General features: G+C 45.7%; 27 non-coding genes across 27 annotated transcripts; all 27 read left to right on the forward strand.

The window, feature by feature from the left end:
* Positions 1–4,562: 4,562 nt before the first annotated feature.
* Positions 4,563–4,635, forward strand: trnav-aac. Its single transcript has one exon. It is a non-coding gene; the product is annotated as a tRNA-Val (tRNA).
* A 908-nt stretch (positions 4,636–5,543) lies between these two features.
* On the forward strand, positions 5,544–5,616 carry trnav-cac. The gene has a single exon. It is a non-coding gene; the product is annotated as a tRNA-Val (tRNA).
* Positions 5,617–6,415: 799 nt separating this feature from the next.
* trnav-aac lies at positions 6,416–6,488 on the forward strand. The gene has a single exon. It is a non-coding gene; the product is annotated as a tRNA-Val (tRNA).
* Positions 6,489–7,396: 908 nt separating this feature from the next.
* Positions 7,397–7,469, forward strand: trnav-cac. The gene has a single exon. It is a non-coding gene; the product is annotated as a tRNA-Val (tRNA).
* A 1,335-nt stretch (positions 7,470–8,804) lies between these two features.
* Positions 8,805–8,877, forward strand: trnav-aac. The gene has a single exon. It is a non-coding gene; the product is annotated as a tRNA-Val (tRNA).
* A 908-nt stretch (positions 8,878–9,785) lies between these two features.
* trnav-cac lies at positions 9,786–9,858 on the forward strand. Its single transcript has one exon. It is a non-coding gene; the product is annotated as a tRNA-Val (tRNA).
* Positions 9,859–10,672: 814 nt separating this feature from the next.
* On the forward strand, positions 10,673–10,745 carry trnav-aac. The gene has a single exon. It is a non-coding gene; the product is annotated as a tRNA-Val (tRNA).
* Positions 10,746–11,653: 908 nt separating this feature from the next.
* trnav-cac lies at positions 11,654–11,726 on the forward strand. The gene has a single exon. It is a non-coding gene; the product is annotated as a tRNA-Val (tRNA).
* A 335-nt stretch (positions 11,727–12,061) lies between these two features.
* trnad-guc lies at positions 12,062–12,133 on the forward strand. The gene has a single exon. It is a non-coding gene; the product is annotated as a tRNA-Asp (tRNA).
* A 1,396-nt stretch (positions 12,134–13,529) lies between these two features.
* Positions 13,530–13,602, forward strand: trnav-cac. Its single transcript has one exon. It is a non-coding gene; the product is annotated as a tRNA-Val (tRNA).
* Positions 13,603–13,937: 335 nt separating this feature from the next.
* trnad-guc lies at positions 13,938–14,009 on the forward strand. Its single transcript has one exon. It is a non-coding gene; the product is annotated as a tRNA-Asp (tRNA).
* Positions 14,010–14,401: 392 nt separating this feature from the next.
* Positions 14,402–14,474, forward strand: trnav-aac. The gene has a single exon. It is a non-coding gene; the product is annotated as a tRNA-Val (tRNA).
* A 909-nt stretch (positions 14,475–15,383) lies between these two features.
* Positions 15,384–15,456, forward strand: trnav-cac. The gene has a single exon. It is a non-coding gene; the product is annotated as a tRNA-Val (tRNA).
* Positions 15,457–15,791: 335 nt separating this feature from the next.
* Positions 15,792–15,863, forward strand: trnad-guc. The gene has a single exon. It is a non-coding gene; the product is annotated as a tRNA-Asp (tRNA).
* Positions 15,864–17,259: 1,396 nt separating this feature from the next.
* trnav-cac lies at positions 17,260–17,332 on the forward strand. The gene has a single exon. It is a non-coding gene; the product is annotated as a tRNA-Val (tRNA).
* A 336-nt stretch (positions 17,333–17,668) lies between these two features.
* trnad-guc lies at positions 17,669–17,740 on the forward strand. The gene has a single exon. It is a non-coding gene; the product is annotated as a tRNA-Asp (tRNA).
* Positions 17,741–18,149: 409 nt separating this feature from the next.
* trnav-aac lies at positions 18,150–18,222 on the forward strand. Its single transcript has one exon. It is a non-coding gene; the product is annotated as a tRNA-Val (tRNA).
* A 908-nt stretch (positions 18,223–19,130) lies between these two features.
* Positions 19,131–19,203, forward strand: trnav-cac. Its single transcript has one exon. It is a non-coding gene; the product is annotated as a tRNA-Val (tRNA).
* A 336-nt stretch (positions 19,204–19,539) lies between these two features.
* Positions 19,540–19,611, forward strand: trnad-guc. The gene has a single exon. It is a non-coding gene; the product is annotated as a tRNA-Asp (tRNA).
* Positions 19,612–20,130: 519 nt separating this feature from the next.
* On the forward strand, positions 20,131–20,203 carry trnav-cac. The gene has a single exon. It is a non-coding gene; the product is annotated as a tRNA-Val (tRNA).
* A 335-nt stretch (positions 20,204–20,538) lies between these two features.
* Positions 20,539–20,610, forward strand: trnad-guc. Its single transcript has one exon. It is a non-coding gene; the product is annotated as a tRNA-Asp (tRNA).
* A 989-nt stretch (positions 20,611–21,599) lies between these two features.
* Positions 21,600–21,672, forward strand: trnav-aac. Its single transcript has one exon. It is a non-coding gene; the product is annotated as a tRNA-Val (tRNA).
* Positions 21,673–22,580: 908 nt separating this feature from the next.
* On the forward strand, positions 22,581–22,653 carry trnav-cac. The gene has a single exon. It is a non-coding gene; the product is annotated as a tRNA-Val (tRNA).
* Positions 22,654–22,988: 335 nt separating this feature from the next.
* Positions 22,989–23,060, forward strand: trnad-guc. Its single transcript has one exon. It is a non-coding gene; the product is annotated as a tRNA-Asp (tRNA).
* A 1,396-nt stretch (positions 23,061–24,456) lies between these two features.
* trnav-cac lies at positions 24,457–24,529 on the forward strand. Its single transcript has one exon. It is a non-coding gene; the product is annotated as a tRNA-Val (tRNA).
* Positions 24,530–24,864: 335 nt separating this feature from the next.
* On the forward strand, positions 24,865–24,936 carry trnad-guc. Its single transcript has one exon. It is a non-coding gene; the product is annotated as a tRNA-Asp (tRNA).
* Positions 24,937–25,351: 415 nt separating this feature from the next.
* trnav-aac lies at positions 25,352–25,424 on the forward strand. Its single transcript has one exon. It is a non-coding gene; the product is annotated as a tRNA-Val (tRNA).
* The last annotated feature ends 125 nt before the right edge of the window (positions 25,425–25,549 follow it).

Genomic DNA, 25,549 nt, shown 5'->3' on the forward strand with positions numbered 1-25,549 from the left:
TATCCATTAAGGGTCGCCTGGGTGCTGGAGCCCATGTCAAGTATCCTCCACGTCTAATCCACATCTAATCTCTTCATCGTAATAACCAATATTTTGGATAAAATTACAGTTTAAGTGGCAAGATTGTTCAAGATGCATCAATATATTGGTAGGGAGTATTCAGCATCACTTTGACCCTGGTAGGGACATGTCCCTACTGTCTACACCCAAATATATACGGACGGCTAGGCTGTAAGTGCTGCAAGACGCTTAAGAGAGTGGAAAGGAATTGTAAAAACTATTAGGAAGTAACAGGGGCTGCACGGTGGTGTAGTGGTTAGCACCTTCGCCTCACAGCAAGAAGGTTCTGGGTTCGAATCCCGGTTCAACCAGGGCCTTTCTGTGTGGAGTTTGCATGTTCTCCCCGTGTATGCGTGGGTTCTCTCCGGGTTCTCCGGCTTCTTCCCACACACCAAAGACATGCAGAATGGGGTTAGGTTCATTGGAGACTCTAAATTGACCGTAGGTGTGAATGTGAGAGTGAATGATTGTCCGTGTCTGTATGTGGCCCTGCGATAGGCTGGCGACCTGTCCAGGGTGAACCCCGCCTCTCGCCCAATGTCAGCTGGGATTGGCTCCAGCGACCCCCCGCGACCCTTAAATGGATAAAGCGGTAGACGATGAATGAATGATGAATTAGGAAGTAACATAGTAAGACATGTTACTTCCGATGAATGAATGATGAATTAGGAAGTAACATAGTAAGACATTTGCTATCAGTCTGCTTTCTATACTGTATGTTATAACAATGAAGGGATACAGATGCAGTCCAAGAAGACAAAGACATTAATAAAGTAAGATAAGACTTTATTGACCCCCAGAGGGGAACTTCATTTGTTACAGCAGTGCTGCATATTTATATGATTAAAAAAATACAGTACAGTAGACATAGTATGGAATAAAAGTGATTCTCATTATCTTGATTTTGCTTTTCTTCCAGCAAAAGACTGTGAACACAAAAACACAAAGTCTTTCACTTGTACAGCAGTGACTCAATCTGATTGATATAAATAAGTTGAAGCAATTAAAGTCAGCTCAAGGTTATAGGTGAAAATGGGGTCATGATTACGATAATGCTAATGTCTAGGGCTGCCCCCTAAAAGTGAATGATTCAATGCAGCAAGATGTCGATAATGGAAAATCAAGGCTTTGTCTTAAAATGAGAAAACCCCAAAATCGGTGATGGAATTAAAAGATGGGTGACTGGAACGGAGGGCAGCACAACGTCAGACAGCGTGAATACATGGACAGACCACTTCTGCTGTGCTGATGCTCTGCTGCCCTCTACTGCCCCTCGCTACACTTGCACAGAAAATTGTCAAGAAAAAAAAAAGTGATTACCTCACTTGGGATGGGGTGGGTTTGAGCTGTGCTGAACCTGAAATACAATTTATCCAAATGTCTGGTTGTGCCTATATTAATTTGTCTTGTTATTTTAGATTTATATGCAGATGCTGAGCACCCCCACATGTTACAGAGAAACAAGAGCACCTCTGCAGCAACCAGTAGGGAGAGCAGCTCCAATGACTTGTTTCTGCGAAGAGTGAAGAGCGCAGCAGTCGACGCAGCAGTCGACTAGAGCTCTGACCACCGTTACAGGTGCACAACAAACTAAATAATGCAAAAATGAAATCCCCCTTCCAAGTATTTGTGCTTGGTGACGATTCTGTCGGTCCAGGTTTATCTTTTGTCTCTTGGCAATAAGCCTCTTGCATTTCGAGGGAGAGCCCTCTAACGGTGGGGATCCGGTTCAAATGTGGTCAAATGGGCCACTCGCGCTTGTGAAGCTAACAATTTATTGATTTAAAAAAATCTATAATTTTTATATTATATATTTGGAAATTGACTCGCAGCCCGCACTGAGTGACGGTGGGGGCCGCCAGTTGCCCATGCCTGCTTTAGCTTCTACATTTGTGATAAAATATTTTGTCAAAGGACAGGTTTGGGCACACACACAAGAACAATCACACTGGAGAGAAGCCATTATCCTGCACATTATGTCAAAAACACTTCATCCAGAGTGGAGTTCTGGTCAAACACATGAGATCTCACACAGGAGAAAAGCCATACAGTTGCTTGGTGTGTAAATAAGCTGCTTGGTGTGGGGTAATAATAATGACTCCTCAAATGAAACCAGAAATTGAAGTGAGACAAAGTGACAACCGAACGTGTCATCACCCATTGTGAACTGACAATTTAAGTCTCAAGTTTAGCATTTTGGCCATCTTTGTTATTTGGAACCAGATATAGGATTGATGGTGAGTCTGACTGAGAGTTCTTCCACTGCGCACCCACCTACACCCACAACCATGCACCGCTTGAGTCGGTCCCCCATGGTTGAAAACGGCGTCGCTAAAGTGCCCTCTAGAGTGACAAAAACAAGAGGAAGTTCCCTATTGGCTGCCATTCACATGGCATAATAATGCCATGTGAATTTTGAGTGCCCTCTAGGGTGCCCATTCATGCAATAAATTATGACGATGTGCCCTTTAGAGCAAGAAAATTTGATAATGTGTCTTAATGAGTGGAGAAAACGTGATGCAGTGCCTTATAAGGTGCCCTTCCACTGGTCTAAACTTGACGTCCCCTATATGGGTGCTCTTCCAATGGAAAAGGGTGCCGTTATGAAGTGCCCTGTATGCCGCCCCTACAGGACAGTGCCCCAAAGGAGGCTATTTGTGTTTTTGTAGCGTTACTTCAGCAGAGCAGCTCTCAGTCTGTCACCCAGCAGTGCACTTTTCAAAAGAAAAAATATGACAATAACTGTGGGTGCACTTACAATGGGATAAACTCAAGTAACCTCTTAGATGCCCTTCCGGGTAAGAAGTCTATTTCATCATACTTGACGCATTGTACCTTTTTGCATGTTGGTGGGGCCCCATGTCATGCAGTAGGTGCCCTTTTTTCCCGCCCCTGCCCCTCAAGCAGCCTGAGTCCGCCACTGCAACTGTATACCTGCGTGTCCTGCAGGCAAAATTCAGTTACATTGCTACTCGCTCTATCATATTGGGCCAAGCGAAGACACTGCAATGTTGCCTCTGAGCTTTCATTTTTCATTAATATCAAGAACCGAATTTCTTTCATTCAAATCCTCAAAAAATGTATTAATTGTTTGTGAGGATGTGTCACATGTGGGGGATAAACTTAACTGAACTGAAACTACCAAAGATCTTATGTTGTTTTGACAGAGAAAAGGGCTTACTCAGCAGGGTCGACCTCTGCAATGTTGTGACTGTATAAAAATATATAATTCTCAGATGTTGATGTGGATGTCACCTTCAGAAGTGAGGCTTTGCAGATGGGGGTGGTGATTACTAAAGTAGCTGCTGAATCGTAACTGCAGAACTGCAGATTAAGAAAATTGGACTCCCAGTTTCACAGTGAGCTTGAATGCCTTTACTCTATCTGTGATTATGAATTTAACTCAAAGGCTTCTTTGTATCACAATCCAATCTTTTCCGTGATGCAGCTTAGTGCTGATTTGGTACCCAGAGGCCGTTTCTGTAGTGTAGTGGCCATCATGTTCGCCTGACACAGGAAAAGTGGGGCACTGCAAATGGGGCTTAGTGCTGCATTTCACCAAATCAGGTGCTGATTCAGCACACAACAGCTGTTTCCGTACTGTAGTGGTCATCACGTTCGCTTCACACGCGAAAGGTCCCCAGCTCGAAACAGGGCGGAAACAACCGTTGTCTCCCTCTGGGTTGGCTTAAAAGAAGTAGAGTAAAACTTTGTGCACACTTGCTCGACGCATATAGCAATTGCCTTTTTTTTTAGGCATAGTTGTGATTCTTGATAAAGACAACTCAATCTCCATCGCCATGGATATCAGTTTCATTGAGTGGGGCTTTGCAGATGGGGGTGGTGACCAGATCCTGGGGAAGGTTATTAGCTAACTGTAAGCTTATTTATCTGATGTGCATATATCAAAGCTCTACAATGTCATAGTCACCCAGAGTAGAGTCCGATGCGGGCATTGGCTGACATGGCCCTCCGGATGGCGTTTGGGCGTTGTGATATCTGTGAAGTCCTCGTTAGTATAGTGGACAGTATCTCCGCCTGTCACGCGGAAGACATGGTTTCGATTCCCCGACGGGGAGTTTGACAGTCTTCTTGACCTGGAACCCTCTAATATCATATGCTGGAGTAGCAAAAGGTACCTATACTTGTGACTGTGCATAAAGGCTGGTGTATCAAAAGGTATAGTCGTGTGTATAAAGATACTTCACGGTCACACACAATTTATGTAGATGTCAACTTCAGAAGTGAGGCTTAGCAATTGGCGGTGGTGACTACTATAGCAGCCGGAATCTCTGCTTGTGCAAGAGTTGCTTTAATTTTCATAACTGCTAAACCGTCACTGCAGGCCTGCATTTTAAGCAAGGCAGACTAACTGGTTCACGATGATCTGGAATGCCTTTACTCTATCGGTGATTAATATCCTTGTAACTGAATGGCCTCTTTATATCACAATCCAGTGCTGTATAACGCTGTGTCAGGTGCTGATTCAGCACTCCACGGACGTTTCCGTAGTGTAGTGGTCATCACGTTCGCCTAACACGCGAAAGGTCCCCTGTTCGAAACTGGGCGGAAACAACCGTGGTCTCTCTCTGGGTTTGTTCCAAAGAAGAAGAGTGAGAAAAATGCATTCTTTTGACTGTGGATGAAGAAACCGCATCCTCAGTTTCCATTCTTGTGAATGTTGCCTTCAGAAAGTGGGTCTTTGCAGAGTCGTAGGAGGATTAGAGACAACTGAAGGGAAGCTGCTGATTTGGTACCATCGTCCCTTTCTGCAGTTTGAAGGTGAAAAGGTCATCGCGTTCGTCCAACTTACCTCATGTGGATGGATGAGCCAGACAAGGTCAAAATGCTGTACGACATGACAGGAGCCAAGAGAAGATCCGTTCTTCCTTTGCAATGAAAGCAGCCGCTCGGTGTGATGGGGAGATCCACTCGGGATCAGGGATGACCAGCAGAGGTAGGTCTTCAATCCCACCTGGGGTTTACTCTGATAATCTTGCACCTCTTGTAATGTCTGCCAGTAGGCTTCAAATTTACAACCAGAAAGGAATGCACAAAGATACAAACAAGCGCTGATAATTGAAAAGGACATTATTGTCCTTGTCCTCCAGCTTAGGGTGCAATGCAGATATTGATTGATTAGTGCAGTACCTGTATGCCACCACATGGCTGGTAGGCGTACCGAAAAGTCCTTGGCAGTAAAGCGGCCTGTACCTCTGCGCGTCACACGGTTAAGGGTTTTTATTTTCTTGCTTCAGCACCAAACAGCTGAATATGTAACGCAAACCGATATGAATTCACTGGTTCACAGTGAGCTAGCCTTTACTCTAAATGTGATAAATATCCAAATATCCACTTATGAATCTTTCCTCGGATATCTTCATGGCTTCGTTACAGCGCAAGCCAATTATTTAGATGAAAATGCAAATGGGGCTCAGTGCTGCATTTCAGCAAATCAGGTGCTGATGCAGCACACAACAGCTGTTTCCGTAGTGTAGTGGTCATCACGTTCGCCTCACACGCGAAAGGTCCCCAGCTCGAAACTGGGCGGAAACAACCGTTGTCTCCCTCTGGGTTGGCTTTAAAGAAGTAGAGTCAAACTTTGTGGTCGACGCAAATAGCAATTGTCTTTTTTTTTAGGCATAGTTGTGATTCTTGATAAAGACAACTCAATCTCCATCGCCATGGATATCAGTTTCATTGAGTGGGGCTATGCAGATGGGGGTGGTGACTAGATCCTGGGGAAGGTTATTAGCTAACTGTAAGCTTATTCATCTCATGTGCATATATCAAAGCTCTACAATGTCATAGTCACCCAGAGTAGAGTCCGATACGGGCATTGGCTGACATGGCCCTCCGGATGCCGTTTTGGCAAAGTACCACCTGTGAAGTCCTCGTTAGTATAGTGGACAATATCTCCACCTGTCACGCGGAAAACCGGGGTTCGGTTCCCCGACGGGGAGTTTGACAGTCCTGGGAACCTCTAATATCATATGCTGGAGTAGCAAAAGGTACCTATACTTGTGACTGTGTGTAACGGCTGGTGTATCAAAAGGTATAGTCGTGTGTACAATTTATGTAGATGTCAACTTCAGAAGTGAGGCTTAGCAATTGGCGGTGGTGACTACTATAGCGGCCTGAATCTCTGCTTGTGCAAGAGTTGCTTTAGTTTTCATAACTGCTAAACCGTCACTGCATGCCTGCATTTTAAGCAAGGCAGACTAACTGGTTCACGATGATCTGAAATGCCTTTACTCTATCGGTGATTAATATCCTTGTAACTGAATGGTCTCTTTATATCACAATCCAGTGCTGTATAACGGAGTGTCAGGTGCTGATTCAACACTCCATGGACGTTTCCGTAGTGTAGTGGTCATCACGTTCGCCTAACACGCGAAAGGTCCCCAGTTCGAAACTGGGCGGAAACAACCGTGGTCTCTCTCTGGGTTTGTTCCAAAGAAGAAGAGTCAGAAAAATGCATTCTTTTGACTGTGGATGAAGAAACCGCATCCTCAGTTTCCATCCTTGTGAATGTTGCCTTCAGAAAGTGGGTCTTTGCAGAGTCGTAGGAGGATTAGAGACAACTGAAGGGTAGCTGCTGATTCGGTACCATCGTCCCTTTCTGCAGTTTGAAGGTGAAAAGGTCATCGCGTTCGTCCAACTTACCTCATGTGGATGGATGAGCCAGACAAGGTCAAAATGCTGAAAGACATGACAGGTGCCAAGAGAAGATCCGTTCTTCCTTTGCAATGAAAGCAGCCGCTCGGTGTGATGGGGAGATCCACTCGGGATCAGGGATGACCAGCAGAGGTAGGTCTTGAATCCCACCTGGGGTGTACTCTGATAATCTTGCACCTCTTGTAATGTCTGCCAGTAGGCTTCAAATTTACAACCAGAAAGGAATGCACAAAGATACAAACAAGCGCTGATAATTGAAAAGGACACTATTGTCCTTGTCCTCCAGCTTAGGGTGCAATGCAGATATTGATTGATTAGTGCAGTACCTGTATGCCACCACATGGCTGGTAGGCGTACCGAAAAGTCCTTGGCAGTAAAGCGGCCTGTACCTCTGCCCGTCACACGGTTAAGGGTTTTTATTTTCTTGCTTCAGCACCAAACAGCTGAATATGTAACGCAAACCGAGATGAATTCACTGGTTCACAGTGAGTTAGCCTTTACTCTAAATGTGATAAATATCCAAATATCCACTTATGAATCTCTCCTCGGATATCTTCATGGCTTCGTTACAGCGCAAGCCAATTATTTAGATGAAAATGCAAATGGGGCTCAGTGCTGCATTTCAGCAAATCAGGTGCTGATGCAGCACACAACAGCTGTTTCCGTAGTGTAGTGGTCATCACGTTCGCCTCACACGCGAAAGGTCCCCAGCTCGAAACTGGGCGGAAACAACCGTTGTCTCCCTCTGGGTTGGCTTTAAAGAAGTAGAGTCAAACTTTGTGGTCGACGCAAATAGCAATTGTCTTTTTTTTTAGGCATAGTTGTGATTCTTGATAAAGACAACTCAATCTCCATCGCCATGGATATCAGTTTCATTGAGTGGGGCTATGCAGATGGGGGTGGTGACTAGATCCTGGGGAAGGTTATTAGCTAACTGTAAGCTTATTCATCTGATGTGCATATATCAAAGCTCTACAATGTCATAGTCACCCAGAGTAGAGTCCGATACGGGCATTGGCTGACATGGCCCTCCAGATGCCGTTTTGGCAAAGTACCACCTGTGAAGTCCTCGTTAGTATAGTGGACAGTATCTCCACCTGTCACGCGGAAAACCGGGGTTCGGTTCCCCGACGGGGAGTTTGACAGTCCTGGGACCCTCTAATATCATATGCTGGAGTAGCAAAAGGTACCTATACTTGTGACTGTGCATAACGGCTGGTGTATCAAAAGGTATAGTCGTGTGTACAATTTATGTAGATGTCAACTTCAGAAGTGAGGCTTAGCAATTGGCGGTGGTGACTACTATAGCGGCCTGAATCTCTGCTTGTGCAAGAGTTGCTTTAGTTTTCATAACTGCTAAACTGTCACTGCATGCCTGCATTTTAAGCAAGGCAGACTAACTGGTTCACGATGATCTGGAATGCCTTTACTCTATCGGTGATTAATATCCTTGTAACTGAATGGCCTCTTTATATCACAATCCAGTGCTGTATAACGCTGTGTCAGGTGCTGATTCAGCAATCCATGGACGTTTCCGTAGTGTAGTGGTCATCACGTTCGCCTAACACGCGAAAGGTCCCCTGTTCGAAACTGGGGGAAAACAACCATGGTCTCTCTCTGGGTTTGTTCCAAAGAAGAAGAGTGAGAAAAATTTGACAGTCCTGGGACCCTCGAATATCATATGCTGGAGTAGCAAAAGGTACCTATACTTGTGACTGTGCATAACGGCTGGTGTATCAAAAGGTAATGTCGTGTGTATAAAGATACCTCACGGTCAAACACAATTTATGTAGATGTCAACTTCTGAAGTGAGGCTTTGCAATTGGCGGTGGTGACTACTATAGCGGCCTGAATCTCTGCTTGTGCAAGAGTTGCTTTAGTTTTCATAACTGCTAAACCGTCACTGCATGCCTGCATTTTAAGCAAGGCAGACTAACTGGTTCAGGATGATCTGGAATGCCTTTACTCTATCGGTGATTAATATCCTTGTAACTGAATGCCCTTTTTATATCACAATCCAGTGCTGTATAACGCTGTGTCAGGTGCTGATTCAACACTCCACGGACGTTTCTGTAGTGTAGTGGTCATCACGTTCGCCTAACACGTGAAAGGTCCCCTGTTCGAAACTGGGCGGAAACAACCGTGGTCTCTCTCTGGGTTTGTTCCAAAGACGAAGAGTGAGAAAAATGCATTCTTTTGACTGTGGATGAAGAAACCGCATCCTCAGTTTCCATTCTTGTGAATGTTGCCTTCAGAAAGTGGGTCTTTGCAGAGTCGTAGGAGGATTAGAGACAACTGAAGGGTAGCTGCTGATTCGGTACCATCGTCCCTTTCTGCAGTTTGAAGGTGAAAAGGTCATCGCGTTCGTCCAACTTACCTCATGTGGATGGATGAGCCAGACAAGGTCAAAATGCTGAAAGACATGACAGGTGCCAAGAGAAGATCCGTTCTTCCTTTGCAATGAAAGCAGCCGCTCGGTGTGATGGGGAGATCCACTCGGGATCAGGAATGACCAGCAGAGGTAGGTCTTGAATCCCACCTGGGGTGTACTCTGATAATCTTGCACCTCTTGTAATGTCAGCCAGTAGGCTTCAAATTTACAACCAGAAAGGAATGCACAAAGATACAAACAAGCGCTGATATTTGAAAAGGACATTATTGTCCTTGTCCTCCAGCTTAGGGTACAATGCAGATATTGATTGATTAGTGCAGTACCTGTATGCCACCACATGGCTGGTAGGCGTACCGAAAAGTCCTTGGCAGTATAGCGGCCTGTACCTCTGCCCGTCACACGGTTAAGGGTTTTTATTTTCTTGCTTCAGCACCAAACAGCTGAATATTTAACGCAAACCGAGATGAATTCACTGGTTCACAGTGAGCTAGCCTTTACTCTAAATGTGATAAATATCCAAATATCCACTTATGAATCTCTCCTCGGATATCTTCATGGCCTCTTTACAGCGCAAGCCAATTATTTAGATGAAAATGCAAGTGGGGCTCAGTGCTGCATTTCACCAAATCAGGTGCTGATGCAGCACACAACAGCCGTTTCCGTAGTGTAGTGGTCATCACGTTCGCCTCACACGCGAAAGGTCCCCAGCTCGAAACTGGGCGGAAACAACCGTTGTCTCCCTCTGCGTTGGCTTTAAAGAAGTAGAGTCAAACTTTGTGGTCGACGCAAATAGCAATTGTCTTTTTTTTTAGGCATAGTTGTGATTCTTGATAAAGACAACTCAATCTCCATCGCCATGGATATCAGTTTCATTGAGTGGGGCTTTGCAGATGGGGGTGGTGACTAGATCCTGGGGAAGGTTATTAGCTAACTGTAAGCTTATTCATCTGATGTGCATATATCAAAGCTCTACAATGTCATAGTCACCCAGAGTAGAGTTCGATGCGGGCATTGGCTGACATGGCCCTCCGGATGCCGTTTTGGCAAAGTACCACCTGTGAAGTCCTCGTTAGTATAGTGGACAGTATCTCCGCCTGTCACGTGGAAGACCGGGGTTCGACGGGGAGTTTGACAGTCCTGGGACCCTCGAATATCATATGCTGGAGTAGCAAAAGGTACCTATACTTGTGACTGTGCATAACGGCTGGTGTATCAAAAGGTAATGTCGTGTGTATAAAGATACCTCACGGCCAAACACAATTTATGTAGATGTCAACTTCAGAAGTGAGGCTTAGCAATTGGCGGTGGTGACTACTATAGCGGCCTGAATCTCTGCTTGTGCAAGAGTTGCTTTAGTTTTCATAACTGCTAAACCGTCACTGCATGCCTGCATTTTAAGCAAGGCAGACTAACTGGTTCACGATGATCTGGAATGCCTTTACTCTATCGGTGATTAATATCCTTGTAACTGAATGGCCTCTTTATATCACAATCCAGTGCTGTATAACGCTGTGTCAGGTGCTGATTCAGCACTCCACGGACGTTTCTGTAGTGTAGTGGTCATCACGTTCGCCTAACACGCGAAAGGTCCCCTGTTCGAAACTGGGCGGAAACAACCGTGGTCTCTCTCTGGGTTTGTTCCAAAGAAGAAGAGTGAGAAAAATGCATTCTTTTGACTGTGGATGAAGAAACCGCATCCTCAGTTTCCATTCTTGTGAATGTTGCCTTCAGAAAGTGGGTCTTTGCAGAGTCGTAGGAGGATTAGAGACAACTGAAGGGTAGCTGCTGATTCGGTACCATCGTCCCTTTCTGCAGTTTGAAGGTGAAAAGGTCATCGCGTTCGTCCAACTTACCTCATGTGGATGGATGAGCCAGACAAGGTCAAAATGCTGAAAGACATGACAGGTGCCAAGAGAAGATCCGTTCTTCCTTTGCAATGAAAGCAGCCGCTCGGTGTGATGGGGAGATCCACTCGGAATCAGGGATGACCAGCAGAGGTAGGTCTTGAATCCCACCTGGGGTGTACTCTGATAATCTTGCACCTCTTGTAATGTCAGCCAGTAGGCTTCAAATTTACAACCAGAAAGGAATGCACAAAGATACAAACAAGCGCTGATATTTGAAAAGGACATTATTGTCCTTGTCCTCCAGCTTAGGGTGCAATGCAGATATTGATTGATTAGTGCAGTACCTGTATGCCACCACATGGCTGGTAGGCGTACCGAAAAGTCCTTGGCAGTATAGCGGCCTGTACCTCTGCCCGTCACACGGTTAAGGGTTTTTATTTTCTTGCTTCAGCACCAAACAGCTGAATATTTAACGCAAACCGAGATGAATTCACTGGTTCACAGTGAGCTAGCCTTTACTCTAAATGTGATAAATATCCAAATATCCACTTATGAATCTCTCCTCGGATATCTTCATGGCCTCTTTACAGCGCAAGCCAATTATTTAGATGAAAATGCAAGTGGGGCTCAGTGCTGCATTTCACCAAATCAGGTGCTGATGCAGCACACAACAGCCGTTTCCGTAGTGTAGTGGTCATCACGTTCGCCTCACACGCGAAAGGTCCCCAGCTCGAAACTGGGCGGAAACAACCGTTGTCTCCCTCTGGGTTGGCTTTAAAGAAGTAGAGTCAAACTTTGTGGTCGACGCAAATAGCAATTGTCTTTTTTTTTAGGCATAGTTGTGATTCTTGATAAAGACAACTCAATCTCCATCGCCATGGATATCAGTTTCATTGAGTGGGGCTTTGCAGATGGGGGTGGTGACTAGATCCTGGGGAAGGTTATTAGCTAACTGTAAGCTTATTCATCTGATGTGCATATATCAAAGCTCTACAATGTCATAGTCACCCAGGGTAGAGTTCGATGCGGGCATTGGCTGACATGGCCCTCCGGATGCCGTTTTGGCAAAGTAACACCTGTGAAGTCCTCGTTAGTATAGTGGACAGTATCTCCGCCTGTCACGCGGAAGACCGGGGTTCGATTCCCCGACGGGGAGTTTGACAGTCCTGGGACCCTCGAATATCATATGCTGGAGTAGCAAAAGGTACCTATACTTGTGACTGTGCATAACGGCTGGTGTATCAAAAGGTAATGTCGTGTGTATAAAGATACCTCACGGCCAAATACAATTTATGTAGATGTCAACTTCTGAAGTGAGGCTTAGCAATTGGCGGTGGTGACTACTATAGCGGCCTGAATCTCTGCTTGTGCAAGAGTTGCTTTAGTTTTCATAACTGCTAAACCGTCACTGCATGCCTGCATTTTAAGCAAGGCAGACTAACTGGTTCACGATGATCTGGAATGCCTTTACTCTATCGGTGATTAATATCCTTGTAACTGAATGGCCTCTTTATATCACAATCCAGTGCTGTATAACGCTGTGTCAGGTGCTGATTCAGCACTCCACGGACGTTTCTGTAGTGTAGTGGTCATCACGTTCTTCTAACACGCGAAAGGTCCCCTGTTCGAAACTGGGTGGAAACAACCGTGGTCTCTCTCTGGGTTTGTTCCAAAGAAGAAGAGTGAGAAAAATGCATTCTTTTGACTGTGGATGAAGAAACCGCATCCTCAGTTTCCATTCTTGTGAATGTTGCCTTCAGAAAGTGGGTCTTTGCAGAGTCGTAGGAGGATTAGAGACAACTGAAGGGTAGCTGCTGATTCGGTACCATCGTCCCTTTCTGCAGTTTGAAGGTGAAAAGGTCATCGCGTTCGTCCAACTTACCTCATGTGGATGGATGAGCCAGACAAGGTCAAAATGCTGAAAGACATGACAGGTGCCAAGAGAAGATCCGTTCTTCCTTTGCAATGAAAGCAGCCGCTCGGTGTGATGGGGAGATCCACTCGGGATCAGGGATGACCAGCAGAGGTAGGTCTTGAATCCCACCTGGGGTGTACTCTGATAATCTTGCACCTCTTGTAATGTCAGCCAGTAGGCTTCAAATTTACAACCAGAAAGGAATGCACAAAGATACAAACAAGCGCTGATATTTGAAAAGGACATTATTGTCCTTGTCCTCCAGCTTAGGGTGCAATGCAGATATTGATTGATTAGTGCAGTACCTGTATGCCACCACATGGCTGGTAGGCGTACCGAAAAGTCCTTGGCAGTATAGCGGCCTGTACCTCTGCCCGTCACACGGTTAAGGGTTTTTATTTTCTTGCTTCAGCACCAAACAGCTGAATATTTAACGCAAACCGAGATGAATTCACTGGTTCACAGTGAGCTAGCCTTTACTCTAAATGTGATAAATATCCAAATATCCACTTATGAATCTCTCCTCGGATATCTTCATGGCCTCTTTACAGCGCAAGCCAATTATTTAGATGAAAATGCAAGTGGGGCTCAGTGCTGCATTTCACCAAATCAGGTGCTGATGCAGCACACAACAGCCGTTTCCGTAGTGTAGTGGTCATCACGTTCGCCTCACACGCGAAAGGTCCCCAGCTCGAAACTGGGCGGAAACAACCGTTGTCTCCCTCTGGGTTGGCTTTAAAGAAGTAGAGTCAAACTTTGTGGTCGACGCAAATAGCAATTGTCTTTTTTTTTAGGCATAGTTGTGATTCTTGATAAAGACAACTCAATCTCCATCGCCATGGATATCAGTTTCATTGAGTGGGGCTTTGCAGATGGGGGTGGTGACTAGATCCTGGGGAAGGTTATTAGCTAACTGTAAGCTTATTCATCTGATGTGCATATATCAAAGCTCTACAATGTCATAGTCACCCAGAGTAGAGTCCGATGCGGGCATTGGCTGACATGGCCCTCCGGATGCCGTTTTGGCAAAGTACCACCTGTGAAGTCCTCGTTAGTATAGTGGACAGTATCTCCGCCTGTCACGCGGAAGACCGGGGTTCAATTCCCCGACGGGGAGTTTGACAGTCCTGGGACCCTCTAATATCATATGCTGGAGTAGCAAAAGGTACCTATACTTGTGACTGTGTATAACGGCTGGTGTATCAAAAGGTATAGTCGTGTGTACAATTTATGTAGATGTCAACTTCAGAAGTGAGGCTTAGCAATTGGCGGTGGTGACTACTATAGCGGCCTGAATCTCTGCTTGTGCAAGAGTTGCTTTAGTTTTCATAACTGCTTAACCGTCACTGCATGCCTGCATTTTAAGCAAGGCAGACTAACTGGTTCACGATGATCTGGAATGCCTTTACTCTATCGGTGATTAATATCCTTTTAACTGAATGGCCTCTTTATATCACAATCCAGTGCTGTATAACGCTGTGTCAGGTGCTGATTCAGCACTCCACGGACGTTTCTGTAGTGTAGTGGTCATCACGTTCGCCTAACACGCGAAAGGTCCCCTGTTCGAAACTGGGCGGAAACAACCGTGGTCTCTCTCTGCGTTTGTTCCAAAGAAGAAGAGTCAGACAAATGCATTCTTTTGACTGTGGATGAAGAAACCGCATCCTCAGTTTCCATCCTTGTGAATGTTGCCTTCAGAAAGTGGGTCTTTGCAGAGTCGTAGGAGGATTAGAGACAACTGAAGGGTAGCTGCTGATTCGGTACCATCGTCCCTTTCTGCAGTTTGAAGGTGAAAAGGTCATCGCGTTCGTCCAACTTACCTCATGTGGATGGATGAGCCAGACAAGGTCAAAATGCTGAAAGACATGACAGGTGCCAAGAGAAGATCCGTTCTTCCTTTGCAATGAAAGCAGCCGCTCGGTGTGATGGGGAGATCCACTCGGGATCAGGGATGACCAGCAGAGGTAGGTCTTGAATCCCACCTGGGGTGTACTCTGATAATCTTGCACCTCTTGTAATGTCAGCCAGTAGGCTTCAAATTTACAACCAGAAAGGAATGCACAAAGATACAAAACAAGCGCTGATATTTGAAAAGGACATTATTGTCCTTGTCCTCCAGCTTAGGGTGCAATGCAGATATTGATTGATTAGTGCAGTACCTGTATGCCACCACATGGCTGGTAGGCGTACCGAAAAGTCCTTGGCAGTATAGCGGCCTGTACCTCTGCCCGTCACACGGTTAAGGGTTTTTATTTTCTTGCTTCAGCACCAAACAGCTGAATATTTAACGCAAACCGAGATGAATTCACTGGTTCACAGTGAGCTAGCCTTTACTCTAAATGTGATAAATATCCAAATATCCACTTATGAATCTCTCCTCGGATATCTTCATGGCCTCTTTACAGCGCAAGCCAATTATTTAGATGAAAATGCAAGTGGGGCTCAGTGCTGCATTTCACCAAATCAGGTGCTGATGCAGCACACAACAGCCGTTTCCGTAGTGTAGTGGTCATCACGTTCGCCTCACACGCGAAAGGTCCCCAGCTCGAAACTGGGCGGAAACAACCGTTGTCTCCCTCTGGGTTGGCTTTAAAGAAGTAGAGTCAAACTTTGTGGTCGACGCAAATAGCAATTGTCTTTTTTTTTAGGCATAGTTGTGATTCTTGATAAAGACAACTCAATCTCCATCGCCATGGATATCAGTTTCATTGAGTGGGGCTTTGCAGATGGGGGTGGTGACTAGATCCTGGGGAAGGTTATTAGCTAACTGTAAGCTTATTCATCTGATGTGCATATATCAAAGCTCTACAATGTCATAGTCACCCAGAGTAGAGTCCGATGCGGGCATTGGCTGACATGGCCCTCCGGATGCCGTTTTGGCAAAGTAACACCTGTGAAGTCCTTGTTAGTATAGTGGACAGTATCTCCGCCTGTCACGCGGAAGACCGGGGTTCGATTCCCCGACGGGGAGTTTGACAGTCCTGGGACCCTCTAATATCATATGCTGGAGTAGCAAAAGGTACCTATACTTGTGACTGTGCATAACGGCTGGTGTATCAAAAGGTAATGTCGTGTGTATAAAGATACCTCACGGCCAAACACAATTTATGTAGATGTCAACTTCTGAAGTGAGGCTTAGCAATTGGCGGTGGTGACTACTATAGCGGCCTGAATCTCTGCTTGTGCAAGAGTTGCTTTAGTTTTCATAACTGCTAAACCGTCACTGCATGCCTGCATTTTAAGCAAGGCAGACTAACTGGTTCACGATGATCTGGAATGCCTTTACTCTATCGGTGATTAATATCCTTGTAACTGAATGGCCTCTTTATATCACAATCCAGTGCTGTATAACGCTGTGTCAGGTTCTGATTCAGCACTCCACGGACTTTTCTGTAGTGTAGTGGTCATCACGTTCTTCTAACACGCGAAAGGTCCCCTGTTCGAAACTGGGTGGAAACAACCGTGGTCTCTCTCTGGGTTTGTTCCAAAGAAGAAGAGTGAGAAAAATGCATTCTTTTGACTGTGGATGAAGAAACCGCATCCTCAGTTTCCATTCTTGTGAATGTTGCCTTCAGAAAGTGGGTCTTTGCAGAGTCGTAGGAGGATTAGAGACAACTGAAGGGTAGCTGCTGATTCGGTACCATCGTCCCTTTCTGCAGTTTGAAGGTGAAAAGGTCATCGCGTTCGTCCAACTTACCTCATGTGGATGGATGAGCCAGACAAGGTCAAAATGCTGAAAGACATGACAGGTGCCAAGAGAAGATCCGTTCTTCCTTTGCAATGAAAGCAGCCGCTCGGTGTGATGGGGAGATCCACTCGGGATCAGGGATGACCAGCAGAGGTAGGTCTTGAATCCCACCTGGGGTGTACTCTGATAATCTTGCACCTCTTGTAATGTCAGCCAGTAGGCTTCAAATTTACAACCAGAAAGGAATGCACAAAGATACAAACAAGCGCTGATATTTGAAAAGGACATTATTGTCCTTGTCCTCCAGCTTAGGGTGCAATGCAGATATTGATTGATTAGTGCAGTACCTGTATGCCACCACATGGCTGGTAGGCGTACCGAAAAGTCCTTGGCAGTATAGCGGCCTGTACCTCTGCCCGTCACACGGTTAAGGGTTTTTATTTTCTTGCTTCAGCACCAAACAGCTGAATATTTAACGCAAACCGAGATGAATTCACTGGTTCACAGTGAGCTAGCCTTTACTCTAAATGTGATAAATATCCAAATATCCACTTATGAATCTCTCCTCGGATATCTTCATGGCCTCTTTACAGCGCAAGCCAATTATTTAGATGAAAATGCAAGTGGGGCTCAGTGCTGCATTTCACCAAATCAGGTGCTGATGCAGCACACAACAGCCGTTTCCGTAGTGTAGTGGTCATCACGTTCGCCTCACACGCGAAAGGTCCCCAGCTCGAAACTGGGCGGAAACAACCGTTGTCTCCCTCTGGGTTGGCTTTAAAGAAGTAGAGTCAAACTTTGTGGTCGACGCAAATAGCAATTGTCTTTTTTTTTTAGGCATAGTTGTGATTCTTGATAAAGACAACTCAATCTCCATCGCCATGGATATCAGTTTCATTGAGTGGGGCTTTGCAGATGGGGGTGGTGACTAGATCCTGGGGAAGGTTATTAGCTAACTGTAAGCTTATTCATCTGATGTGCATATATCAAAGCTCTACAATGTCATAGTCACCCAGAGTAGAGTTCGATGCGGGCATTGGCTGACATGGCCCTCCGGATGCCGTTTTGGCAAAGTACCACCTGTGAAGTCCTCGTTAGTATAGTGGACAGTATCTCCGCCTGTCACGCGGAAGACCGGGGTTCGATTCCCCGACGGGGAGTTTGACAGTCCTGGGACCCTCGAATATCATATGCTGGAGTAGCAAAAGGTACCTATACTTGTGACTGTGTATAACGGCTGGTGTATCAAAAGGTAATGTCGTGTGTATAAAGATACCTCACGGTCAAACACAATTTATGTAGATGTCAACTTCTGAAGTGAGGCTTAGCAATTAGTGACTACTATAGCGGCCTGAATCTCTGCTTGTGCAAGAGTTGCTTTAGTTTTCATAACTGCTAAACCGTCACTGCATGCCTGCATTTTAAGCAAGGCAGACTAACTGGTTCACGATGATCTGGAATGCCTTTACTCTATCGGTGATTAATATCCTTGTAACTGAATGGCCTCTTCATATCACAATCCAGTGCTGTATAACGCTGTGTCAGGTGCTGATTCAGCACTCCACGGACGTTTCTGTAGTGTAGTGGTCATCACGTTCGCCTAACACGCGAAAGGTCCCCTGTTCGAAACTGGGCGGAAACAACCGTGGTCTCTCTCTGGGTTTGTTCCAAAGAAGAAGAGTGAGAAAAATGCATTCTTTTGACTGTGGATGAAGAAACCGCATCCTCAGTTTCCATTCTTGTGAATGTTGCCTTCAGAAAGTGGGTCTTTGCAGAGTCGTAGGAGGATTAGAGACAACTGAAGGGTAGCTGCTGATTCGGTACCATCGTCCCTTTCTGCAGTTTGAAGGTGAAAAGCTCATCGCGTTCGTCCAACTTACCTCATGTGGATGGATGAGCCAGACAAGGTCAAAATGCTGAAAGACATGACAGGTGCCAAGAGAAGATCCGTTCTTCCTTTGCAATGAAAGCAACCGCTCGGTGTGATGGGGAGATCCACTCGGAATCAGGGATGACCAGCAGAGGTAGGTCTTGAATCCCACCTGGGGTGTACTCTGATAATCTTGCACCTCTTGTAATGTCAGCCAGTAGGCTTCAAATTTACAACCAGAAAGGAATGCACAAAGATACAAACAAGCGCTGATATTTGAAAAGGACATTATTGTCCTTGTCCTCCAGCTTAGGGTGCAATGCAGATATTGATTGATTAGTGCAGTACCTGTATGCCACCACATGGCTGGTAGGCGTACCGAAAAGTCCTTGGCAGTATAGCGGCCTGTACCTCTGCCCGTCACACGGTTAAGGGTTTTTATTTTCTTGCTTCAGCACCAAACAGCTGAATATTTAACGCAAACCGAGATGAATTCACTGGTTCACAGTGAGCTAGCCTTTACTCTAAATGTGATAAATATCCAAATATCCACTTATGAATCTCTCCTCGGATATCTTCATGGCCTCTTTACAGCGCAAGCCAATTATTTAGATGAAAATGCAAGTGGGGCTCAGTGCTGCATTTCACCAAATCAGGTGCTGATGCAGCACACAACAGCCGTTTCCGTAGTGTAGTGGTCATCACGTTCGCCTCACACGCGAAAGGTCCCCAGCTCGAAACTGGGCGGAAACAACCGTTGTCTCCCTCTGGGTTGGCTTTAAAGAAGTAGAGTCAAACTTTGTGGTCGACGCAAATAGCAATTGTCTTTTTTTTTTAGGCATAGTTGTGATTCTTGATAAAGACAACTCAATCTCCATCGCCATGGATATCAGTTTCATTGAGTGGGGCTTTGCAGATGGGGGTGGTGACTAGATCCTGGGGAAGGTTATTAGCTAACTGTAAGCTTATTCATCTGATGTGCATATATCAAAGCTCTACAATGTCATAGTCACCCAGAGTAGAGTTCGATGCGGGCATTGGCTGACATGGCCCTCCGGATGCCGTTTTGGCAAAGTACCACCTGTGAAGTCCTCGTTAGTATAGTGGACAGTATCTCCGCCTGTCACGCGGAAGACCGGGGTTCGATTCCCCGACGGGGAGTTTGACAGTCCTGGGACCCTCGAATATCATATGCTGGAGTAGCAAAAGGTACCTATACTTGTGACTGTGTATAACGGCTGGTGTATCAAAAGGTAATGTCGTGTGTATAAAGATACCTCACGGTCAAACACAATTTATGTAGATGTCAACTTCTGAAGTGAGGCTTAGCAATTAGTGACTACTATAGCGGCCTGAATCTCTGCTTGTGCAAGAGTTGCTTTAGTTTTCATAACTGCTAAACCGTCACTGCATGCCTGCATTTTAAGCAAGGCAGACTAACTGGTTCACGATGATCTGGAATGCCTTTACTCTATCGGTGATTAATATCCTTGTAACTGAATGGCCTCTTCATATCACAATCCAGTGTGAGCTAGCCTTTACTCTAAATGTGATAAATATCCAAATATCCACTTATGAATCTCTCCTCGGATATCTTCATGGCCTCTTTACAGCGCAAATGCAAATGGGGCTCAGTGCTGCATTTCACCAAATCAGGTGCTGATGCAGCACACAACAGCTGTTTCCGTAGTGTAGTGGTCATCACGTTCGCCTCACACGCGAAAGGTCCCCAGCTCGAAACTGGGCGGAAACAACCGTTGTCTCCCTCTGGGTTGGCTTTAAAGAAGTAGAGTCAAACTTTGTGGTCGACGCAAATAGCAATTGTCTTTTTTTTTAGGCATAGTTGTGATTCTTGATAAAGACAACTCAATCTCCATCGCCATGGATATCAGTTTCATTGAGTGGGGCTTTGCAGATGGGGGTGGTGACTAGATCCTGGGGAAGGTTATTAGCTAACTGTAAGCTTATTCATCTGATGTGCATATATCAAAGCTCTACAATGTCATAGTCACCCAGAGTAGAGTTCGATGCGGGCATTGGCTGACATGGCCCTCCGGATGCCGTTTTGGCAAAGTACCACCTGTGAAGTCCTCGTTAGTATAGTGGACAGTATCTCCGCCTGTCACGCGGAAGACCGGGGTTCGATTCCCCGACGGGGAGTTTGACAGTCCTGGGACCCTCGAATATCATATGCTGGAGTAGCAAATTATTGTCCTTGTCCTCCAGCTTAGGGTACAATGCAGATATTGATTGATTAGTGCAGTACCTGTATGCCACCACATGGCTGGTAGGCGTACAGAAAAGGCCTTGGCAGTATAGCGGCCTGTACCTCTGCCCGTCACACGGTTAAGGGTTTTTATTTTCTTGCTTCAGCACCAAACAGCTGAATATTTAACGCAAACCGAGATGAATTCACTGGTTCACAGTGAGCTAGCCTTTACTCTAAATGTGATAAATATCCAAATATCCACTTATGAATCTCTCCTCGGATATCTTCATGGCCTCTTTACAGCGCAAGCCAATTATTTAGATGAAAATGCAAATGGGGCTCAGTGCTGCATTTCACCAAATCAGGTGCTGATGCAGCACACAACAGCCGTTTCCGTAGTGTAGTGGTCATTACGTTCGCCTCACACGCGAAAGGTCCCCAGCTCCAAACTGGGCGGAAACAACCGTTGTCTCTCTCTCCTCGTTAGTATAGTGGACAGTATCTCCGCCTGTCACGCGGAAGACCGGGGTTCGATTCCCCGACGGGAGTTTGACAGTCCTGGGACCCTCTAATATCATATGCGGTAGTAGCAAAAGGTACCTATACTTGTGACTGTGTATAACGGCTGGTGTATCAAAAGGTATAGTCGTGTGTACAATTTATGTAGATGTCAACTTCAGAAGTGAGGCTTAGCAATTGGCGGTGGTGACTACTATAGCGGCCTGAATCTCTGCTTGTGCAAGAGTTGCTTTAGTTTTCATAACTGCTAAACCGTCACTGCATGCCTGCATTTTAAGCAAGGCAGACTAACTGGTTCACGATGATCTGGAATGCCTTTACTCTATCGGTGATTAATATCCTTGTAACTGAATGGCCTCTTTATATCACAATCCAGTGCTGTATAACGCTGTGTCAGGTGCTGATTCAGCACTCCACGGACGTTTCTGTAGTGTAGTGGTCATCACGTTCGCCTAACACGCGAAAGGTCCCCTGTTCGAAACTGGGCGGAAACAACCGTGGTCTCTCTCTGGGTTTGTTCCAAAGAAGAAGAGTGAGAAAAATGCATTCTTTTGACTGTGGATGAAGAAACCGCATCCTCAGTTTCCATTCTTGTGAATGTTGCCTTCAGAAAGTGGGTCTTTGCAGAGTCGTAGGAGGATTAGAGACAACTGAAGGGTAGCTGCTGATTCGGTACCATCGTCCCTTTCTGCAGTTTGAAGGTGAAAAGGTCATCGCGTTCGTCCAACTTACCTCATGTGGATGGATGAGCCAGACAAGGTCAAAATGCTGAAAGACATGACAGGTGCCAAGAGAAGATCCGTTCTTCCTTTGCAATGAAAGCAGCCGCTCGGTGTGATGGGGAGATCCACTCGGAATCAGGGATGACCAGCAGAGGTAGGTCTTGAATCCCACCTGGGGTGTACTCTGATAATCTTGCACCTCTTGTAATGTCAGCCAGTAGGCTTCAAATTTACAACCAGAAAGGAATGCACAAAGATACAAACAAGCGCTGATATTTGAAAAGGACATTATTGTCCTTGTCCTCCAGCTTAGGGTGCAATGCAGATATTGATTGATTAGTGCAGTACCTGTATGCCACCACATGGCTGGTAGGCGTACCGAAAAGTCCTTGGCAGTATAGCGGCCTGTACCTCTGCCCGTCACACGGTTAAGGGTTTTTATTTTCTTGCTTCAGCACCAAACAGCTGAATATTTAACGCAAACCGAGATGAATTCACTGGTTCACAGTGAGCTAGCCTTTACTCTAAATGTGATAAATATCCAAATATCCACTTATGAATCTCTCCTCGGATATCTTCATGGCCTCTTTACAGCGCAAGCCAATTATTTAGATGAAAATGCAAGTGGGGCTCAGTGCTGCATTTCACCAAATCAGGTGCTGATGCAGCACACAACAGCCGTTTCCGTAGTGTAGTGGTCATCACGTTCGCCTCACACGCGAAAGGTCCCCAGCTCGAAACTGGGCGGAAACAACCGTTGTCTCCCTCTGGGTTGGCTTTAAAGAAGTAGAGTCAAACTTTGTGGTCGACGCAAATAGCAATTGTCTTTTTTTTTAGGCATAGTTGTGATTCTTGATAAAGACAACTCAATCTCCATCGCCATGGATATCAGTTTCATTGAGTGGGGCTTTGCAGATGGGGGTGGTGACTAGATCCTGGGGAAGGTTATTAGCTAACTGTAAGCTTATTCATCTGATGTGCATATATCAAAGCTCTACAATGTCATAGTCACCCAGGGTAGAGTTCGATGCGGGCATTGGCTGACATGGCCCTCCGGATGCCGTTTTGGCAAAGTAACACCTGTGAAGTCCTCGTTAGTATAGTGGACAGTATCTCCGCCTGTCACGCGGAAGACCGGGGTTCGATTCCCCGACGGGGAGTTTGACAGTCCTGGGACCCTCGAATATCATATGCTGGAGTAGCAAAAGGTACCTATACTTGTGACTGTGCATAACGGCTGGTGTATCAAAAGGTAATGTCGTGTGTATAAAGATACCTCACGGCCAAATACAATTTATGTAGATGTCAACTTCTGAAGTGAGGCTTAGCAATTGGCGGTGGTGACTACTATAGCGGCCTGAATCTCTGCTTGTGCAAGAGTTGCTTTAGTTTTCATAACTGCTAAACCGTCACTGCATGCCTGCATTTTAAGCAAGGCAGACTAACTGGTTCACGATGATCTGGAATGCCTTTACTCTATCGGTGATTAATATCCTTGTAACTGAATGGCCTCTTTATATCACAATCCAGTGCTGTATAACGCTGTGTCAGGTGCTGATTCAGCACTCCACGGACGTTTCTGTAGTGTAGTGGTCATCACGTTCTTCTAACACGCGAAAGGTCCCCTGTTCGAAACTGGGTGGAAACAACCGTGGTCTCTCTCTGGGTTTGTTCCAAAGAAGAAGAGTGAGAAAAATGCATTCTTTTGACTGTGGATGAAGAAACCGCATCCTCAGTTTCCATTCTTGTGAATGTTGCCTTCAGAAAGTGGGTCTTTGCAGAGTCGTAGGAGGATTAGAGACAACTGAAGGGTAGCTGCTGATTCGGTACCATCGTCCCTTTCTGCAGTTTGAAGGTGAAAAGGTCATCGCGTTCGTCCAACTTACCTCATGTGGATGGATGAGCCAGACAAGGTCAAAATGCTGAAAGACATGACAGGTGCCAAGAGAAGATCCGTTCTTCCTTTGCAATGAAAGCAGCCGCTCGGTGTGATGGGGAGATCCACTCGGGATCAGGGATGACCAGCAGAGGTAGGTCTTGAATCCCACCTGGGGTGTACTCTGATAATCTTGCACCTCTTGTAATGTCAGCCAGTAGGCTTCAAATTTACAACCAGAAAGGAATGCACAAAGATACAAACAAGCGCTGATATTTGAAAAGGACATTATTGTCCTTGTCCTCCAGCTTAGGGTGCAATGCAGATATTGATTGATTAGTGCAGTACCTGTATGCCACCACATGGCTGGTAGGCGTACCGAAAAGTCCTTGGCAGTATAGCGGCCTGTACCTCTGCCCGTCACACGGTTAAGGGTTTTTATTTTCTTGCTTCAGCACCAAACAGCTGAATATTTAACGCAAACCGAGATGAATTCACTGGTTCACAGTGAGCTAGCCTTTACTCTAAATGTGATAAATATCCAAATATCCACTTATGAATCTCTCCTCGGATATCTTCATGGCCTCTTTACAGCGCAAGCCAATTATTTAGATGAAAATGCAAGTGGGGCTCAGTGCTGCATTTCACCAAATCAGGTGCTGATGCAGCACACAACAGCCGTTTCCGTAGTGTAGTGGTCATCACGTTCGCCTCACACGCGAAAGGTCCCCAGCTCGAAACTGGGCGGAAACAACCATTGTCTCCCTCTGGGTTGGCTTTAAAGAAGTAGAGTCAAACTTTGTGGTCGACGCAAATAGCAATTGTCTTTTTTTTTAGGCATAGTTGTGATTCTTGATAAAGACAACTCAATCTCCATCGCCATGGATATCAGTTTCATTGAGTGGGGCTTTGCAGATGGGGGTGGTGACTAGATCCTGGGGAAGGTTATTAGCTAACTGTAAGCTTATTCATCTGATGTGCATATATCAAAGCTCTACAATGTCATAGTCACCCAGAGTAGAGTCCGATGCGGGCATTGGCTGACATGGCCCTCCGGATGCCGTTTTGGCAAAGTAACACCTGTGAAGTCCTCGTTAGTATAGTGGACAGTATCTCCGCCTGTCACGCGGAAGACCGGGGTTCGATTCCCCGACGGGGAGTTTGACAGTCCTGGGACCCTCTAATATCATATGCTGGAGTAGCAAAAGGTACCTATACTTGTGACTGTGCATAACGGCTGGTGTATCAAAAGGTAATGTCGTGTGTATAAAGATACCTCACGGCCAAACACAATTTATGTAGATGTCAACTTCTGAAGTGAGGCTTAGCAATTGGCGGTGGTGACTACTATAGCGGCCTGAATCTCTGCTTGTGCAAGAGTTGCTTTAGTTTTCATAACTGCTAAACCGTCACTGCATGCCTGCATTTTAAGCAAGGCAGACTAACTGGTTCACGATGATCTGGAATGCCTTTACTCTATCGGTGATTAATATCCTTGTAACTGAATGGCCTCTTTATATCACAATCCAGTGCTGTATAACGCTGTGTCAGGTGCTGATTCAGCACTCCACGGACGTTTCTGTAGTGTAGTGGTCATCACGTTCGCCTAACACGCGAAAGGTCCCCTGTTCGAAACTGGGCGGAAACAACCGTGGTCTCTCTCTGCGTTTGTTCCAAAGAAGAAGAGTCAGACAAATGCATTCTTTTGACTGTGGATGAAGAAACCGCATCCTCAGTTTCCATCCTTGTGAATGTTGCCTTCAGAAAGTGGGT

Source organism: Scophthalmus maximus, chromosome 7, assembly GCF_022379125.1.
Source record: "Scophthalmus maximus strain ysfricsl-2021 chromosome 7, ASM2237912v1, whole genome shotgun sequence".
In the NCBI taxonomy this organism is placed as follows: domain Eukaryota; kingdom Metazoa; phylum Chordata; class Actinopteri; order Pleuronectiformes; family Scophthalmidae; genus Scophthalmus; species Scophthalmus maximus.